Source organism: Dromiciops gliroides, chromosome 1 (genome assembly GCF_019393635.1).
Source record: "Dromiciops gliroides isolate mDroGli1 chromosome 1, mDroGli1.pri, whole genome shotgun sequence".
NCBI lineage: Eukaryota > Metazoa > Chordata > Mammalia > Microbiotheria > Microbiotheriidae > Dromiciops > Dromiciops gliroides.
Window position 1 is genome coordinate 293,415,175 of NC_057861.1, and position 16,247 is coordinate 293,431,421.

Here is a 16,247-nt window from a genome sequence, read left to right on the forward strand (position 1 = left end):
GACTTCAGTATATTGAAAAATCTGCCAGTACTAATTAATTCAAAAAGTGCTAATGTATTCATAAAGTATAGTTTGTTCTCCACCCTAGAAGAGGTGAGTGGCCTGACCTCACCACAATATAGGTTATCAAGGAGAATGGAAGTTCTTCAAATAGACAACAAAGAAAGAGAATTATCTGAAAAAGCAGAGGGATATACTAGCCATATGTTCAGGGAGGTAGAAAGAAGAAGAATGTGGCAAAGGAAGAGGGGAAAGGAGGACTATTGTATGAAGAACTCTAATAGCTATGATATTATTCCCCTAGATGGAGAAACTAATAAATCTAAGGATGAAGTAGCTTCTTTTTTTTTTTTTTTTGCAGGGCAATGGGGGTTAAGTGACTTGTCCAGGGTCACACAGCTAGTAAGTGTCAAGTGTCTGAGGCCGGATTTTGAACTCAGGTACTCCTGAATCCAAGGCCAGTGCTTTATCCATTGTGCCACCTAGCTGCCCCAAAGTAGCTTCTTTGACTCCAAGGAATGATGCTATGAATCTATAGGTCATAGAAGGAGAGAAGTTATTCAGTAATGATCATAGAAAGGAGAGACAAATAATGGTGGCTAATGCCTCCTTGCTGAGAGATGCCTTGGCAATTCTTCTTGTCCTGACATTAAGAAAAGAGAGGCCTACAGATTTCCCGGGGCTTATATACAAAATGTAATAGAGACTGTTTTGAGAGTTGGCAAGATTGTGTGACTTTCCCAAAAACATTCACGTGAGTAGGAGAGGAGATGGTACGAGTAATATAGGATCAAGGTTCAGAGAGTCATAACTGGTAATGGGAAACACAGCCAAGGGATTCAAAGATAGCCAATAGGGTTTAGTTGAATTAATGATCCATAGGGTAGAGACACATTCGTATACATCAACACCATCATCTACTAGATTACTAGACAGTAAACTCTTTGAGGATAGGGATTATTTGGGGGTTATTTTGTAGGGGCATTATATCCCCAATGCCTAGCACCCATAACGTACTTAATAAATATTTCTTGGATTTAAAAAAACTTTAAAAAAATGTTCCGAGACTTACCAAACCTAATAACTATCATTTCTCAGCCTTTTGGCTAAGATCATGTGTAGTATCTGTTCTTATCAGTTTAAACATGATAACTACTACCCACTTAAGATAAGTAATGCAGGTTCAAATGATACCATAGGAGGGAACCTAGAAAACCTTTCTAGGGATTCTGAAGTTTTGAATAAGCAACTGAAGCATCTGGAGGCACTGCTGGTATTTTAATCTCTGTTACCTATTAAATGGAAAGATTTTAGAAAAAAAGTATATTTACAATATAAGTGAATGGAAAAATAACATTTATTAAGTTCTTACTATGTGACAAACACTGTGCTAAGCACAGAGAATACAAATATAAAAGTGAAATCATCCCTGCCCTCAAGGTTTACATTCCTATATTTACATATAGGGTTGTGATGGTTAGCAAAAGGTATTTTGGTTTGAGTAATCACAACCATAGGGAGTGGAATAAAAACAACAACCTGACAAACCCTATTCAGAGACAATGAATAAATGAAAAAGCATTTATCAAAGTCTCACTATGGGCCAAGCAAGCCAAGGCAATGGCAGTGTTGACTTGATTACAGTTCTTAGAGCAAGAGATGGAAAACAGGGGAAGGTGACTACACATAGCACAGGATGAACATTTGAACATTTGAATATCTTAGCTCCTCCAAAGCATTGTCCTTGAAGGTCTAATGTGGAGGGTAGAATAGCAACAGCAGCAGAGCAGAAAAGATGAAGGTACATAGACCCAAGGAATTCAGATCTGAGTGGCTTAGCTCCTCTACTAGCCACTCCAGATCAAAGTCACTTAGCATGGCCCATAGAACCCTATTTTGAGGGCAAAGCTGTGATAGCAACAGCAGACTGAAAAAAAGAGAAACATATTAAAGTAGAATATTAGGGAAAAGTCCTTCCCAATTAGAGCTGACCAAAAGAGCTACATTAGGATGTCTTCAGTGGGAGGCCAGATGACTATTTATTGGAACTGCTATAAAGAATTCTATGCTTAGGTATGGAAGGAGCTCAATGACTTTGCTAGCCCTTTCAGTTCTGAGATTTGGTGATTGATTCCAGCTTTGTTTAACAAAGGAAGTACAATATTATGGTAAATGACACTAGGCTTGCAGTGAGATTTTGTTTTTCATCCAGGCTCTCCCTCTTAAAATCAGACCTTGGACAAGTTATTCAATTTCTTTGTGCTTCTGTTTCTTTATCTTTAAAATGGAGCTGATATTTGTGCTGGCTAGTATGTGTCTGAGGCCAGATTTGAACTCAGGAAGATGTCTTCCTGATTCCAGGGATGGTACTCAATCCACTGTACCATCTAGCTGCCCTGAGAGCCTTAAATCCCTAATGAAATATAAGTGATTTTTATAGATTCACAAAATGTTAGGGCTGGATAGGACTTTAGGAATAATCTAGCATGCCCTGCTCCTTTAACAGATAAGATCTGAAGATCTTTCAGATATTTTTCTTTCTTGATCTAAAATGAATTTGTATTCCTGCTACAGAAGAAAAATTGCTAGCATGGCAAAGCAGAAGGCCTGAATTTCAGTATTGACTTTGGACAAGTTGCTTAATCTCTCTGAGCCTCAGTTTTCTCATCTGTTTTTTATGATATTTGGAAAGGAAAACAGTTTATGACCAAAGAAGAGATAGAGTATATTATGAAATGCAAAATGGATGATTTTGATTACATTAAATTAAAAAGGTTTTGTACAAACAGAATTAATGCATCCAAAATTAGAAGGGATTCAGAAAGCTGGGAAGCAATTTTTATGGCCAGTACTTCTGATAAAGGCCTCATTTCTTTTTTTTTTCCTTTTTTTTTGTTTTAGTGAGGCAATTGGGGTTAAGTGACTTGCCCACACAGCTAGTAAGTGTTAAGTAACACAGCTAGTAAGTGTTAAGTGTCTGAGGCTGGATTTGAACTCAGGTACTCCTGACTTCAGGGCCGGTGCTCTTTCCACTGTGCCACCTAGCTGCCCCCTAAAGGCCTCAATTCTAAAATATATAGGAAACTAAATCAAATTTATAAAAATCTAAGTCATTCCCCAATTGAGAAATGGTAAAAGGATATGAATAGGCATTTTTCTGATGAAGAAATCAAAGCTATCTATTGCCATGTGAAAAAATGCTCTAAATCAATATTGAATAGAGAGATGCAAATTAAAACATCTCTGAGGTACCACCTGACACCTATCAGATTGTCTAGTATGACAAAAAAGGAAAATAATAAATGTTGGAGAAGCTGTGGAAAAATTGGAACACTAATGCATTGTTGGTGGAGCTGTGAACTGATCCAGCCATTCTGGAGAGCAATGTGGAACTAAACCCAAAGGGCTATAAAGCTGTGCATACCCTTTGACCCAGCAATACCACTTTTGGGTCTTTTCCCCAAGGAGATCATAGAAAAGGGAAAAGGACCCACATGTTCAAAAATATTTATAGCTGCTCTTTTTGTGGTGGCAAGGAATTGGAAATTATGGGGTTGCCCATCAGTTGAAGAATGGCTGAACAAGTTGTGGTATATGAATGTAATGGAATTCTATTGTGCTGTAAGAAAGGATGAGCAGTAGTAGTTCAGAGAAACCTGGAAGGATTTGCATGAACTGATGATGAGTGATATGAGCAGAACCCGAAGAACATTATACACAGTATCATCAACATTATGTGTTGATCAACTGTGATAGACTAGATTCTTCTCACCAATGCAATGCTACAAGAGAGTTCCAGGGGACTCATGATGGAAAAGGCTCTCCAAATCCAGAAAAAAAAAGAATTGTGGAATATGGATACTGATTGAACTATACTATTTCTTTTGTTTTTGGTGCTGCTGTTTTTCTATTTTGAATTGCTCTGATTCTTCTAACATGACTAATGCAGAAATATGTGTAATGTTATTATATATATGTATGTATGTATACATATACATATATGTATGTATGTGTATACATGCATATGTATGTGTGTGTATATATATATATATATATATATATATATATATATAATCTATAACAGATTACCTGCTGTCTAGGGGAGGGGGAGAGTGAAGAGAGGGAGGAAGAAAAATTGGAAATTGGAAATCATATATAAACAAATGCTGAAAACTATCTCTACATTTAACTTGAAAATAATAAAATACCTTTATTATAAAAAAATAAAAAATAATCACATATTTTAGAGAAAGAAAAAAAAGAAAAAATATCTCTTGGTAAATACAAACATAGGCTATTCTTACAGGTAAGCTTTGAGCCTGGTAACATTTGTTTGAACTCCATACTTCCTCAGAAATTAATTGATTTGGTCCTTAAGAAGTGGATAAAGTTAAATGGTAGCTCCATGGTTTATTTAGGTTTTGATTATTCTCTTTAAACCTCCTATATGAGCCTCCATTTGAGATAATTAATTTGTATGTTTCTTGAAAATCACAATCTGATTTTAAATTATGTTTCCTTATTATTTTTACATTCCTCTCCTATGTTGCAACCAAACTGGACAACTTGCCATCCCTTTTCCAAATTCCATCACTTGCACACAAAACTTTGCACATATGCCTCACCTTATATAGGTACCTGTGCTTTTAATGTTCTCTCTCCTTATTTCTGCCTCTTAGAACCTTTAATTTCCTTCAAGGACCAGCTCAAGTGCTGCTTCTGACTTTTTTGATTCTTTTAGTTGATAATTTTCTCCTGAAATTAGGTTGTATTTATTTTTTGCTTTGTATTGGTTCTTTTGTTTTGTTTTTTATTTTGTTTTTTGCAGGGCAATGAGGGTTAAGTGACTTGCCCAGGGTCACATAGTTAGTAAGTGTCAAGTGTCTGAGGCTGGATTTGAACTCAGGTCCTCCTGAATCCAGGGTCAGTGATTTATTCACTGTGCCACCTAGCTACCCCCTGTATTTATTTTTTTTATTCCACTTCTGTTACCAGGCTTCTCTGGCTGCCTTCAGATCTCAGACAAAATCCCATCTTCTACAAGAAGCCTTTACCTGTTAAACTTTTTTTTTAAATATTTTTTTTGGTGGGGAAATGAGGGTTAAGTGACTTGCCCAGTGTCACACAGCTAGTAAGTGCCAAGTGTCTGAGGCCAGATTTGAGCTCAGGTCCTCCTGAATCCAGGGTTGGTGCTTTATCCACTGTGGCACCTAGCTGTCCTTACCTGTCAATCTTAATTTTTTACTTTTCTCTCTGAAATTATCTCCAATTTATCCCATATATATCTTGTTTGTACGTAATTGTTTGCGTGTTGTGTTTCCCCATTAAATGGTAAACTCCTTGAGGTCAGGAACTGTTTTTTCCTTTCTTCATACTTCTCAGCACTTTGCACAGTTCCTGGCACATAGTAAGGCCTCAACACATGCTTGTTGACTTGGCTTGATTTTTATTTAGCCACCAGTACATACTTTGTTTCTCTACAGTAGAGGTCAGATACTAGGCTATTTTAGTCCTTGAAGCTCGACCACTTAGTACATTGGCTGACATATAATAGCCATTTAAATGATTGTTGGATCAAACTTTTAAAACACCCATGTGAATTTACTTTGTTTCATTTTATTTTATTCCATATGGTTGTTTTCCAATAGCCTTCAGCACTTTAGAAGTATTTAGTAAGAATTTACTAAGTACAGTGATTTGTTACATATCACGAAAGATTCAAAATCAAAAAGACAAATATTTACAAAGAAGCATAATCCCATTGGTTATGTGCAGCAAAAGAAATCAAAATAGTGCAAATTGTGAAGTCATGAGTCATTCTTTAGTTTACCTTCTTCCAGTTATCTGTACGTATAATATAATCAATACTATTTCATCTGCTACTTTCTCATAAATTTTTATCAATATTTATCTTGTGATATTGTAGTTGGGGACCAAAAGGAAGATTTTTCTTATGAATAGTCTTATATTTTGCCTTCACTATATTTCTGTTTGAATAAAAGCTTCAGTATCAATCCTCCAGATGTCTGAGTCTTTTGTACACACCAATTCCTCCCCAGTTTAAACTTTGAAATACTCTCACATTGGAAGGTTTCTATTTCATATGAATTCATTGCACCATATTAGTCAATGAACAAAATTATATGAGCAGCAGCACTGTGTAGTAGGAAGACCACTGGATTAGGTGCCAAAGATTTGGGTTCCAGTCCAGACTATGCCATTTACTCAATGGGTAACCTTGATCAAATGATTTAACCTCTCCGTCTTAATTTGCTCATGTGAAAAACTGGGAAAATCATGCTCATAGGGCTTGCCTTATAGGGTAGTGGTGAGGATCAAGAAAATTTATGTGTGAGGCAGGTAGGTGACTAAGTAAGTAGAGCATACTTCCTAGACTCATGAGGACTTGAGTTCAAATCTGGCCTCAGAAACTTACTAGCTATACGACCCTTGACTAGTTACTTAACCCTGATTGTTTTTGTTTGTCCTTAGTTCCTGAAGAGGACCATGATATCTGGGTGATTTCATGACTTGCACTAAACTGGATTTAAGTGAGGGGGAATTGTGCAAGGTCACCAACCTCACTCTCTCCTCCAGAGCCATCTGGGTCCAGTTGCAAAATATATATCAGAACTACTAGAGATGGCCCCAGATGTTTAAGTCAGTTGGGGTTAAGTGACTTGACCAAGGTCACATAGCTAGCAAGCGTGCAAGGTGAGATTTGAACCCAGGTCCTCCCAACTTCAGGGCCAGTGTTCTATCCACTGTACCACTGAGCTACCCCTTAACTCTGATTACAGAGAGAGGGAGGAAGGGAGGAAGGGAAAGAGCGCAAGGGAGCATGCAAATACTTACAAATGTAAAATATTAATATAATCGAGCAAGATAGAAGAGGCCTCAGAAGCCATTCATTCCACCACAGTGCAATGAAATGAATGTTGTATCTGGAAGTTCTAGCTCTTTTCTTACTACATGTGTAACTTTAGTTAGGTCATTTTATCTCCATGGACTTCAGTGTTCTCATTTGTAGAATTAGATTTTCTACAAGATGGCTTCTGAAGTCCTATCCAGTTCTAAATCCATAAATTTAGACTTAAGCCATAATTCTCTTCACAACAGTCCCAGTCATTGGTCCTTTACTTAAAAGTTGGTTGACCGCAATTTATTAAATCCAGAGGCAGCCTGGCTCCATCTACTAAACATGTTGTTCCCTCCTTTATATAGTGTCCCTTCAGGAATCACTCTTCTAACTCACACTCTCATTAGCATTGAAAGTAGCCAGAGGGTGACACGGTTTCTCTGCTCATGGTTCTAAGGATAGACCTGAGTATCTAGGGTTTCTAGTACTGTCACTCACAAGCTTTCAGTGGTGTGTTTTGCATTGATTATCAACCAATAGCCCATACAAACTTTTAGAAAAGAGAATATACAAGTGTGGCATAGTAAGAACAATTGGTACAAAACACCTCCCCCTTCCTCCCATCGCCTCCAAAAAAGAGTCAAACTCTGCTGCTATACACAAAGGACTGGGAAGAATGGTCTCAAACTTAAAATACAATTATGAGGCCCATGAGCAAGGGACATATGGGACAAAGGTGTATCCAAAAATCCTGGCACTGTGAGTCATTTTCTCCCTTTTTGTGGTCCTCATGAATTTCCCCTTAGGTATAGCTCTCTGCTGGACACCAAGGATTAATCCCTTTCTATATTCAATAGCCAGTATTCTCTCAATCATGAAAATGGGGGAGAGGATGACTTTAAAAAGCTGCTTCTTCCTGTGAATCACTATTTTGTATCCATCTGTATTTGTGTTTGTGTTTGTGTTTATCTTCAGTATGTGTCACTCTAGTTCTGCTTGGATGCGTAGTCTTTTCTTGGTCCCTTCTCTCAGGTGACATGGTCAATGGAAGGTGAAGAGAGAAGAGAGGGAAAATACCCTCTCCTTCATCCAAGAGTAGTTCCCTCTCAGGAGGTGGGCTTCCAAAACTGAACTGAACCCATCTAGACTGAGCTCTTAGAGTGAATATTCTTTTATAAAAAGGCCCAATGAGTATGACTGAATTTCTCAATGACATCAATTTCTTTCTTGATCTAAAAAAACAAATTCATATCTCATTAAGAGATCATAGGTTAGGGAGCAGCTAGGTGGTACAGTGGGTAAAGCACTGGCCCTGAATTCAGGAAGACAGAACTTCAAATCCAGCCTCACACACTTGACATTTCCTAGTTGTGTGACCCTGGGCAAATCACTTAACCCTCATTGCCCTGGGGTGGGGGGGGGGAGATCATAGGTTATAGCCCATCTTGTTTACACATTTAAAGCTTCACTATATCTATTGGTTGATTAATTGGAGTAGGGGAATAACTCCCTCCTGACACTAAGATAGAACCTACTTCTACCTTTCAGCAAATTCCACCCATGGCTTCTTGCTCTACCCTTTCGGACCAAGCAGAATAAGTTTATTTCTTTTTTTGTCTGGAGCAATGAGGGCTAAGTGTGCCCATGGTCACATGGCTGGTAAGTGTCAAGTGTCAAGTGAACTCAGGTCCTCCTGAATCCAGGCTTGATCCTTTATCCACTGTGCCACCTAGCTGCCCCAAGTTTATTTCTTTGGCTACAAGATGGTTCCTTAAATTGCTCAAAGACAGCCATCACTGTCTCCTTAAGTCTTTCCTTCTCCAGGCTTGATATCCCTGGTTCATTCAACTAATTGTCCTGTCCCCCCTTTATCACAGTCATCCTCATCTTATATGTTCCTGCTTTTCAATGTCCTTCCTAAGATGGCTTGCTCTGAAGCAAGCATAATACTCACTCAGATGTGGTTTGACCAGAGCAAAGGTTGTCTCCTTAGTCCAAGAAAATCATGCCTCTTTAAAGCATTCTATGATTTTTTTTTAATTTTTAAGGGGGCAGGGGTGTTACATCACACAATTATCTCATATTGAACTTGCTGTACACTAAAAACCCCTTTCACACCAACAAGCCCCTTATCATGGATCTGGAGCCAGAGAATTTGCATTTGAATCTTGACTCTCCTATTTGCATAGACATGACTGTGGGGAAAGTGGCAACTTCTCTGGGCCTCAGTTTTCTTCTCTCTCAAATGTATGGTCCTTTCCAACTCCAAATCTGATCACATGCCTGAATAATTTGATGTGCATATGATGCTATCAATGTCAATACTCCCTCCATTAAGTACAGATTACATGCAGCATATTTATGCCTTCTCACTGTGTATTCTTGTTCATTATTTCCCCAGAGTATCCCAGAGAGGATCTTCCCAGGGCTTCTAACACTTTCCTTTTGGTCTCTTAACAATTCATGTATACCAGTACAGTATTCCAGTTGTCAACCTATCACTCTTTATTCTTCCTGCGTTATAGTTAACCCAAATCAATATTTCAATTCAAAGAAAGCATTTAAACACCACTGAAGATCAAAACCTACCTTGTTATATATGTGTAAAAACATGTGTCAGGTGTATTTGTGTGTACAAAGTAGAGAACAGAAAGGGACTGGATTTCATTGGTATGAGAGACTCCTAGATGAAAACGTCCCTCTGCTAAAGCAGATCAATACCTTCTCTGTAACATGACCTTAGGGAGTTGCCTAGGCCACTAAGAAGTCATCACAGTCACACAGTCAGTAGTCAGTATGTATCAAAAGCAGGATTTGAACTCAGGTTTTTCTGGCTCTGAGGTCAAATCTCTATATACACTGTCACATCTATATTATACATTTGGATGTAGATGTGGATGTGAATGCTGGTATATAGGTACATGCATTTTACATACTCATGTGCACATATATTTTGCATAAAGTTTACATATTTTACATTTCCATGTATATGTATTTTTATTTGTTCACATGCATGCACATATATTTTTATTTATTCACCCTAATATCTACCTCCCAAGAATGCTTAACTCTTGGTGCAGTTTTTTGCATATTCATTTTTTAAAGATCCACATAAATCATCTGTTTTCCCCTACAGTTTGTCATGCACGGTCCACCATTGTTTTTTATATACTCATTTATCTATTTGAAAAATGAGTCCTGATATAAGACAGCATATTATAGATGAGAAATCTTTATGAAGTCTGCTCATCCAGTTGGCCAACCTAAGTGAACGTCTCTCTGTTGTTATTTTACATTCTTATGATTTTCATACATTGCCAAGGAAACCCTGAAATCATCCCTCTTAATTCAATAAAATCTGAGTGTGTTTCCATGAAAAATTCATATGAGTTATGGCATTAATATGGGAGTTTTATTGAGAAAATTAATAAATCAGATATTATTTAGTCATGAGTTTCCCCCAGACAACTGAAAGTTGCTTCAATTCTTCCATTTTGACTTGTCTCAACCAGAATCTGTACAAGAGTTTCCTTCCTCATAGACCTCCAACAGCAGCTTCACAAATAACAGGATCACAGGATTGAGAATTGGAAAGAACCTTACAGGTCATCTAGTCTGACTGCCTCATTCAAGAAATAAAGAAACTGAAGCCTAGAGAAATTATGTGTCTTGCTCAAGGTCTCACAGGTCATCAACAGGAGTGGGAGTCTAGCTCAGGTCTTTTGATTCCAATGCCAGTGAGTGAATGTCCTTTCTACTATATCACACTGGTGGTAATGACCTCTTAAATCCTTTCCTGATCTGAATCTATTAATCCACTCTCTATGATTACCCCACTAGAATGTGAGCTCTCCATGAAAGAAAATGTTTAATTTTTCCCCTGCACCCCCAGTTCCTAGAACATAATCTAGCACATTTTTTTTACTGAACTTGTGATTTCATTGTTATGGGAACTCCCATAAGAAACTACCTCTGCCAGCTCAGTTTGGTTCCTCCTTTGCAATCCATGCTAAATGACCTGGAGTGCTAAAAGACTAAATTATATTTCCAGGGCCTCACAGCAGGTGTCAGGTATAGAATTTAAACCAAAGTCTTATTGTCTTAGAGGCCAGCTCTCTGTTCACTATTCTACATTCCCTCGTTTCTCATACTGCTGCTATATCAATGATCCTAAAATCATAAATGGAAAAAATGATACTAGATGCCATCAAATGTTGTTTTAAAGTCACTTTTATACAGAGGTTTCACTCTAACCAGAGTTTGCCTGCAATTCAGGTTTTCAACTCCTCCAAATGGTAAATGTATGTTTTTATTTCCACTTAATCTTGGTGAGTGGACAATGAACAGTGCATATATTTATGCTTTCTTAATTTACATATGGGCAGCTAAGTGACCAAGGGGACAGAGTGCCAAGCCTGGAGTCAAGAAGGTTCATTTTGGAAGCCTCAGATACTTATTAGCTGTGTGACCCTGGGCAACTCACTTAACCCTGTTTGTCTTGGTTTCCTCACCTGTAAAATGAGCTGAAAAAAGAAATGGAAAACCACTCCAGTATCTTTGCTAAGAAAACCCCAAATGGAGTCAAGTAAGAGTTGAACATGACTGAAACAACTGAACAACAATAACAACAAAAATGTACATATGCCTCCAATGCATTTTTGTGAAATGCATAAACCTTGACCACTTTCATTTCCCTGCCACCCATTTCCCTTCCTTTCCCTGGTTGCCCTTATCCCTGCATTCCTCTCCTTCATTAAAAAGGAATAAGCTTCTTTTCTCTGACATTCTCTTCAGTAAAGTGTTCTAAATTTGCATTTTGACAAGACTCTAGTCCAAAGTTAATCTGCAATGAATATCAATATGTGAGCTATGAAATAACTGGGATTAGGAAACAGAAAATAAAAGAGAAAAGGCAAGTCAGGTATGAATAACTGAAAGGTATATGTCAAAACCTGTAAAGAATTAACATAGCTCTTTAGTGAAGAGAGCTATGTTTCAAATATAGGTCTTATGTTGCAAATCTTTGAATTTCTCTTAAACCCCTCATTTGAAGACCTCAAAGAGTTTTATCCACATTAACTCTTAAATCTTTGTTAAGTAACTGTAATAAATATGAGGAAAATGCTGATGAAGTAGCAAATATTCTTCTCTACACCTCTCCATCCCTCTGAACCCTACAGTGAACAAAACAGACCATCTCTTATACCGTGGTGCCATTCCAGACTATCTAGGGTTGTTTGTTGTGGCTGACAACATGGGAAGAATCCATTGGAGCTCAAATGGGTCCCAAAATTTGCAGACCCATTAGGAGAGGAAGTCCATTCTCAGCCTTTATTCAACAGCCTAAAAGAAGCTTCTAAATACTAGGTTGCCTCTAATTAGGAGCCTTATTTTAAGCCATTAAGAATGAATCAGAGGGGTGGCTAGGTGGCGCAGTGGATAAAGCACAGGCCCTGGATTCAGGAGTTCCTGAGTTCAAATCCTGCCTCAGACACTTGACACTTACTAGCTGTGTGACCTTGGGCAAGTCACTTAAGCCCCATTGCCCTGCCCAAAAAAAAAAAAAAAAAAGAATGAATCAGAGCTTTATACTCTACAATCCCTTCTTTGTTGCCATCCACAAATTTCTTTTGCAATCAAAATCTCCATAAGAATTCACAAATAAATCAGTGACCTTCTCTTTACAAGAGATGTCACCTATTATATGGATCCAGCCTCAGAATACTCAGCTGCTATGCTGCATATGAACCATGTGAACCATAGTATTCCTAAGAAAATTACATTATTTTCAAAATAAATAGGAAGTTAGAGTAATAAAATATACGAATGAACATAGCAGGCATTTTATGAGTTTTATTATACATACATATTATATGTGACCTACTTTATAAGACCAGCTTCAGCAATACTGCAATTTAATCTCTAATAATTTTCTCACCAGCAATTGTACCACATTATCCTATGTCTCCTTGGCCCTTTTCTGCCTCCTTGCTTCTTGTCAGTTCTGGAACAATAATCAAAGCAGTAATCTACTGGAGAAAGTATGCTGATTTCCTTCTCGTGGGTCTTACCATCCTTATATCTTTATAAACCTAAATACATTTCCTTTGACCACTACTCCCCTATATGTTTTATCCTTTCTTCTTAGGATATAAGTCCCTTAAAGACAAAGAGTAAAATATCTTTATATAGGTAAGCCCTTAATAAATGCTTTTATATTCATTCATTTTCTCATTTCATTCCTTGTATTGGAAACTTACTGGCACAGAGACCATTATTATTCTGGATTCCTGAAATGCTGCTTCTTGGTATAGATAACCATGAGTTCTTGAAGGCTTTGCCAGCAGATCTGAGCTCTGAGAGGTTCTACCAATGGTTTTTATAAAGTCAAAAGACAGACTGTGTGCTTCTTCTCTTAACAGCTGCTAGACAATCTTAGAAAAGCAGCTTGATCACTTGGTGATGAATTTGGACACAGCAACTCATGAAGATCACTTACCAAGGACTGGCAAACTGTTAATGAAGAAGTATTGAAAATGAATTCAAGGGGCAGCTAGGTGGCACAGTGGGTAAAGCACTGGCCCTGGATTCAGGAGTACCTGAGTTCAAATCTGGCCTCAGACACTTGATACTTACTAGCTGTGTGACCCTGGGCAAGTCACTTAACCCCCATTTCCCCACACAAAAAAAGAAAGAAAATTAATTCAAGTATCTTCAGAAAATTTAAAGTGACATGACTCCAGTAGACACTAGCTCTCATACCATTGTTGGACTGCTAACATAAAGAAGAAGAATGTGATAGCTTCTAGGCACTGGGAAGAGGAAGGTTCTAAAGGAGAGAGAAAAGGCAAGAAGCTATGAAGGGAAACAAATCAAACGAGTCACTCATCATGTTTCATGTTCTCAAGGCATAAGATAGAATAGTACAAGAAATGTTGGGCATGGTTCAGGGGACACAGGTAAATCAGAGTGGGCATGACTGTGAAAAAATTTGTGTTAATTTAAAGTTAAGGAGTAGACCTGAGGTCTGGATATAATAACCCTAATTCATCAGGAATCTAGAGAATTAATGGAGAGAGGGAGAGAGAATGTTCAGCCTTGAGTTAACCTGAAAGAAAAGGGACCCAAAAAGGTTAGGGATAGACCAGTTGGCAGACAACTATTATATGGGTGAAACAAGAAGATATAACAAGAATTTAATCCTGAGTTGAGCAAACTGAGCTGAACAATGTGAAGATGACTCCTGTAATTTTCCTAATTTGTATAATTTGCTTCCCAATATTTCCTCATATTTGTGTAGTAAAATAATTATGAAATTTTAAGGGGGTGACTGACTTAAGTTGTGTTGCAGTAAGAAATAGATAACAAAGTGGATTCTAGAAAATGAATTGTGGAAGGAACATGATCTTAGGGTCTTTGGGGTCCTACCCTCAGGCCCACAAAGCTAATCCAACTCTAGTGTTTATGAAAGCCTGAATTTGGTCTCTTCTATTTATTAATAAACCAAAGATATCATTGCATTAGCACCTTTTAAAACATCTTAACAACTATCATAAGGAGGTTAAAGATCAATTTAAAGACAACCTAGATATGGATGTCAGATATGCATGACAGCTAAAAATCTTCATCAGAATATGAGAAAATATTTTGTATGGCTCCTGAGTTAATCAAGAGAAACCCATTTATAGTTGAAGCCTGAGATAATTTGTCATTTCGAAATATTTCGGTCCGTAGCGTGAGCTGAGAATGAAAACATGATCAGAAGGTATGAAGGATCCCAATGAATTACCTTATTCCTACATAGTGGAAAGATCCTGAAAGCAGGAACATTGCTCCCCTTTCTTTATTCCTAACTATAAAAAGGCTACCATTCTAGTTGTCTTAGAGGTCGATGCATTTCTTCCTTCCTTCCTTCCTTCCTTCCTTCCTTCCTTCCTTCCTTCCTTCCTTCCTTCCTTCCTTCCTTCCTTCCTTCCTTTCTTTCTTTCTTTCTTTCTTTCTTTCTTTCTTTCCTCCTTTCTTTTTTTTAGTGAGGCAATTTAGGTTAAGTGACTTGCCCAGGGTCACACAGCTAGTAAGTGTTAAGTGTCTGAGGCCGAATTTGAACTCAGGTACTCCTGACTCCAGTGTCGGTGCTCTATCCACTGCACCACCTAGCTGTCCCCAGTTGATGTATTTATTAAGGAGATAGGGTTCAAACTGGGGATGTCCTGGGCTTTCCAGTCACAACATGATTTATTTTACAATATAGCAGATGTTGTTGTCATTGAAATTTGGGATCTGTTGCATGAACAAGGTAAAGAAAGTGTGAAAAATAGGTATATCTCCAAATAGAGAGGGCATTGTGATAGAAAGAAAAGATCATTTGGATGTATACTTGCAAGAAGAATGGAAGAAGCCATATGTTTTAGTTCTTCACTTTGAATCATTGATATAGGACAAGGGTTCTCATGCATTTTTCCCTTTATGTTATTTGTCATCTTTGGATATTTCAAGGGTCCCCAGAAAACATTACGGATTTGGATAACTATGTGTATGCTTCAGAAATGAAAAAATCAATGTGACTTTCAAGGTGCACAAATGCAAAGCCTGTCTTTTGATTTCCATATAATATGTATAAAAGTGCTTTATAAACTCAAAAATAGAATAAAATCATGAGTTATTACAACTATTATTAGCTTTTTATTCTGTATGGCTTGCTCTGCATGTTGATTCCCCCATTAGTTTGTAAGATCCTTGAGGGCAGAGACTATCTTTTACTTTTTTTTCCCTTGTATCCCCAGCAATGAGCAAAGGGCAGCAAATTCTATTTAAAAATCCTCATTCTAATACTTAGTCATGTGACTATGAACAAGTCATAGTCTCATATGATTGAAAATTAGAAGGGACCTTACAGGTCATTTAGTCCAATCGTCTCACACTATACATGAGAAAATGGGACCATAGACCCAAAATAGCTTGTCCAAGGTCATAAAAATCTCAAGTCCAGGATTGTAATCCAGATTATTTGACTCCTCTTTCCTTGATGCCAGTAATCTCTCTAAGTCTCATCTTCCTTGTTTTTAAAATGGAAATAATAAAATTTGCATTATCTATATTTCAGGGCTTTTGTAAGGACTAAAGGAAATAACAGAACCAAAAGCTCTTTCTAAAGGGAAGCAAGAGAAAATGAAAGAATGAAACAAAGAATTTATTAAGCAAATATTATGTACAAAATATTATACTAAGTACTGGGAATATGAATAGAAAAGTAATATGCTCCCTGTTCTCAAAGAAATCAAATTATTTTTTTAATTTTTATTTTTTAGCTCAAATTCTAATAGAGGAAACAGCACATATAGGAAAATTCAGCCTCAGAGTTGATAGACTTGGTAATACAGAGAAATTG

At 37.4% G+C, this 16,247-nt stretch overlaps 1 pseudogene; it reads left to right on the forward strand.

Moving 5' to 3' along the window:
* The first annotated feature begins 1,086 nt into the window (after positions 1-1,086).
* On the forward strand, positions 1,087-1,220 carry LOC122737749 (annotated as a pseudogene).
* Positions 1,221-16,247: the final 15,027 nt, after the last annotated feature.